The sequence below is a fragment of the Engraulis encrasicolus genome, chromosome 5, assembly GCF_034702125.1.
Source record: "Engraulis encrasicolus isolate BLACKSEA-1 chromosome 5, IST_EnEncr_1.0, whole genome shotgun sequence".
NCBI classification, from domain to species: domain Eukaryota; kingdom Metazoa; phylum Chordata; class Actinopteri; order Clupeiformes; family Engraulidae; genus Engraulis; species Engraulis encrasicolus.
Genome location: NC_085861.1, coordinates 41,288,474 through 41,293,473, shown reverse-complemented (window position 1 = coordinate 41,293,473; position 5,000 = coordinate 41,288,474). Strand labels below are relative to the sequence as shown.

General features: G+C 44.8%; 1 protein-coding gene across 14 annotated transcripts in view; it reads left to right on the top strand.

The window, feature by feature from the left end:
- Window positions 1-5,000, top strand: part of satb1b (SATB homeobox 1b) — a 91,581-nt gene that overhangs the window by 8,661 nt on the left and 77,920 nt on the right. Inside the window, exon 1 of one of the 14 annotated variants that reach the window (XM_063199393.1) lies at window positions 3,838-5,000. This exon is cut by the window's right edge and continues 700 nt beyond it. The exons of the other annotated variants lie outside the window; for them this stretch is intronic. The gene's annotated coding sequence lies outside the window, so the exon portion shown is untranslated. Of the gene's footprint in view, window positions 1-3,837 lie in introns of those variants that run through there. 14 annotated transcript variants of the gene reach the window in all.

Below are 5,000 nucleotides of genomic sequence, written 5' to 3'. Positions count from 1 at the left end.
GTGTGTGTGAGTGTGTTGCGGTTGACTATTTATTTGAGTTGTAGGGTTTATTGGGTCAGAGTTGAGCCCTGGGCATTTGTGAACATTTCAAGTGTGCCCCAAGTTGGAATAGGTTGGGAACCCCTGGCTTAGAGAATACTCTGGGACCAAGTACAATCTAGAAGTTGTTCAATCGACTCTTCAAGTGTTGACTGAACACTTTGTAGTGTATACAAGAACTATCCATATTAGGGCCACATGACAAAAGAAATTCATAGCAGTGTGGATGTTATGGAGAATGACATTCGTTGTGAAGTGTACTGTGTTAGTCTGTGTTCTGGACTGCCTGCATTTTTTGTCATCAGCGGCACAGCATTATATTCATGTCTCATCCCTTTAACGTATACACACAGTCTTCCGTCAAACATGGTAGAATGGCTCCGGGCAATTACGTTACGTTACTTCGATCTATAAATAACAGAATGTATTTAACTTTGGGGCGTGACAAGCAGGGAGAGTGAGATGACAGGCTGTACTACAGGAAGGGCAACTTGTGCATACGTTATCAGATGCAGCAGGAAGGCATTAAAACCTGTTTATGTGTGCATGATCACACCAGCCGAGCATGCCAAGACGTTAAGTGCAAAAAAATGTTACGGGTGCTATACGGGAACTTTTTTTTCTTTTATGGCCGCATATGCAGTTATAGGCAGCCAGCGAGGCTTGGTAAATAAAATAATGACTTAGTTAAGGTGTTGTGCATGCTATAACATTAATATGCACAAGGTATGCAATGGATTAGTACCGCTGCAAAAGAATGTTAAATAGGCCTACCTGTAATGTAATGTAATGTTACATGTTTTATTTGGAAAAATACCGTATTGCAACATACATGTACATTACAAACCAGGAAGGATAAGAAAAGGTAAAGCTGGGTAGGTTGGTAATAAGTTTGTTTTTAAGCAATCTGTCATGAGGCTTTGGAAATATTATTATCAAGTAATACAGTTATAATAAATTACTCAAAGTTGATATATTACTCATGCATGATATTAAAAATATCCCAAAGAAAAATGTCTATACATCCTTATCAAATCCCGTTTTTATTGACCACGGCTTTAATATCTCATGGTCAATTTCATCCCTGTCAATTCATCACGAGTGAGATGTCATACCATCGTAATAAATACAGACCACAAACACATCACAGTGCAGGAAATGCACACAAAACATAAATGAGGGCATACCAAGTGTGTGAGCCCCTCTCCCAATCCTGTGGTAATCTGCTTGCCTGCAAAACAGACACGTTCTGCTTTGATAACGTGTTAAAAAATGGTGGGCTGTGCATCAACAGAAATGCTCCCTCTCAAGCTTTGCGGGCGTGTGTGTGTGTGTGTGTGTAGTGTAGTGTGTGTGGGAGTGAGTGTATACGTATGTGTGTGTGTGTATGTGTGTAGTGTAGTGTAGTGTGTGTGAGAGTGAGTGAGTGAGTGTGTGTGCTAAATGATAATCATTACTGATGAAATCACCAGCACTCTTTCAGGCCTGTGCCCTTCTGGAAGCTGGGGCCGCTTTTATCGGCGTGCGGGTGCCAGAGTTCTTGGCGGGTGCCAGCACCTGTGCCCGGTGCCAAGACCTACTGGCAGGGCAATCAAAATTGTGTGACGGTCTTGGACAGTCAGAGATTACTGCCTGCCACCGCACACACACACCCACGCACGCACACTACGTGCTACACACACACACACACACACACACATACGCACGCACACACACACACACACACACACACACACACACACACACACACACACACACACACACACACACACACACACACACACACACACACACACACACACACACACACACACACACACAGATACACACTACAAAGACACACAGACACTCCTCCATGTTGTTTGGTCTAGTCGATGCTGCTACTATTACTGCTGGTCTGGTGGTGCAGTGTGTGTGTGTCTCTCTCTCTCTCTCTCTCTCTCTCTCTCTCTCTCTCTCTCTCTCTCTCTCTCTCTCTCTCTCTCTCACTCACTCACTCCATCTCCCTGTGTGCTTGTCTCTGCCTCTACACCTCTCTCCCTTGTCATCCTTTCTCTGGTTACGCGCTGCATTGTCTCTGCTCCTTTTCTTGAACGTGACATGGAAAAGGCGAGGCGATTGTGTGCACGATGCGTCTCGGACAATCACTCCCGAAGATTACTCGCCTCCACATTGGGGGTCCTCTCAGGTTACACTAGACTGTTTTCTACTCTTTGAATATGATGACATCGTAGATGAGACAAAGGGCTATTGCATGTGTTTTTGGCATCGCCGGTAAGCGCATGAGAGCAAGGCACAGTCGAGGGAGGGGTGTGTGTGCGTGTGTGTGTGTCTGTGTGTGTCTGTGTGTGTGTGTGTGTGTGTGTGTGTGTGTGTGTGTGTGTGTGTGTGTGTGTGTGTGCTCGTGTGCGTGCGTGTATGTGTGTGTGTGTGTTTAGAAAGCGGGACATCTAACATCCCAGACAGCCTTTTAAGAAATTCCATAAACATTGGCGCTGTTACCCTAAGTAAGCCATCATAATATACCAACACCAGTGCATCTATTACTGTCGCCGAAAATGATTGCTCAGTGCTTCAAACACACATTATTAACGATTGCGAACAGGGCACAGTGATTTTGGACTTGCACGCAGACATCCAGTTTTATGTGTTGTGTTTGCTTGATCTCTCCTTTCTTATTAAAGAAATTTGGCACAATAACCGAAATTGAGGAATCGTTCTTTTGTCTAGGCTAGGGAGTGAGAAACGGGGCAAACCTTGCACTACACAGTATCACACAGAATAATTCCAGGGAAAAAATGATGAACACTCTTGTTTTAAAAAAAAAGCTTTTCAGAGACAATGCATTATAGAAGTCTCAAAATGTTTCCGAATTGAAATGCTTGTATGGACCCATGCACTCACACACACATGGCATGCATGCACACATGCACATGCACATGCGCACGCGCACACGCACACACACACACACACACACACACACACACACACACACACACACACACACACACACACACACACAGACAGAACACAGCACACCACACATCACATGCATGGCCATGTTTGGATTTGATGCAGCCTACTTAATGTATATGTCGTTAACCTATAGACTTTCAAAGTGGTCATTTTATGTGTGTGTTTGCAGCACCAGGCAAAGAGATGATGGCGACCTTCTCGCACTTAAGTGTTGGTTACATATTTTGCAATTGGTGGTTTAGTGGGCAGGCTGCTGAACTATGTAAGGTAAAATGGTGCCACTAAAGGGGCAAGAGTGCAAAAAGACCACTCATCAGTAGCGGCTTGAGAACCACAATTGCTTGTATTAGCTGTCTCCGCTGTATCAAATGCCCATGTACGCTCTGTTTGCTGGTTTCCTGTTTTGATGTGTCAAGAGGGTACGCCTCTCACTTTGTAGTTTTTTCCTATTGTCAGCATTTCTGATTTTGAAATAGGACATCCTGGTCACCCCCCATGTCACTTTTTTGCACCTGTGCTTGCAGATAATGTCTGCCCCAGTATACATACCCACTTCACTGTTTTTACTGTTACTTGTTGGGCTATTTACATTAAAACATAAAAATGTAGGCCTGCGGAAATCTTTCCCTTTGCTATATCATTTTGTAATGCAGGTACATGTAGGCCTGCATATTCAAATTTGAAAGTATTTTGACCTATGATCCCTTGCACCTGTGAAAACTCTCAGAAAACTTATTGGCACTCGTGCATGCGCGCAAACGTGCGACACGCACACACGCACACACAGTGAAATGACTCCCCGCCGGTGAGGACGCCACTTTAACTGTCCCGAGATGTCAGCCCTCCCACACATTGCCAGTGCGAGGTTAGGGACGTGTCATGTTTGTTGTGGCCAGGATACCTGCTGTAGTCCCGCAATCCGATCTATGTTTTTGGAGGTTTTGGGTGGGAGAATGTCACTTTATGGCACCTGTGAACGCCTGCGTGCGCACCGTAGCCCTTTTCCCCGGCGAGTAGCCCACAATGTGCCGTAGACGATGCGAGAGTATGGAACAGATGGCGAGTGATTTTCCAACAACAAATGTACAACGGGTTGTCGAAATATGCATAGCCGAGGCTACTACACACACGCGATGAGATTTGCCTTATGATTTTCACCCTATACGATGCGTTACATCAACTTCGCCGTCACAAAACATCCTATTCTTTATGCGCAATCTCATTGAATCAGATAAATAGTTGTCATTAATAAGGTTGCAAAATCATCGCCGCTGTCTCGAACGCATTTAGTAGGCCTATAAACGGCTCCAAATTCTATCCGAGGTTCAACAAAAAGTATAGGCTACAGTCGAGCTGCGAGTCGACTGGAAGCTAAAGGCTTGCACTGGCGTAGAACAATACAGCTGAATTTGGCAGTGGATGCACAATGCTGTATTTTCGTATTGATGGCAGTGGAATGGTCGAAGGTCCGGCGCAAGGCCTTTTTCGCTCGTTAGCTTGTACAGCTCTTCGTATGTAATGTTGTTTACTCGAATAGGCGTTTGTGAGCATGTGTATGTATGCGTGTGTGTGTTATTCAGTAATAAATGCAGAACCGCCTCACTCTAATCAAGCTGATTAAAAATTCCTGCGCGCACAGCCGGAAATCGCACCATCCTCTCTGTTTTCTCCGCACTTTTGAGTTTATTTTCGAGTCCTTCCTCCACCAGGACATCGCCTGTCACGGGAGACGGTCTCGATCGACTTGAAATCCATCCCAAACCTGCTTGTTACGGGTGTATTTTCTTTTGAAATGAGGAGGAAAAGGAAAGCAGAGGCAGCGCCAGCACCAGCGAGCGGAGTGATGAGTCAATACAACTAATAATTTAATGGGGACACAGGAAAGGAAGAAAGAAAGGAGAGCTCCGTCCGGGCACAATTTAAACGAACTGAAAACAGTACAACCCATGGAACTGTTATGCATCTATGTATGCCTTAATCTGCTT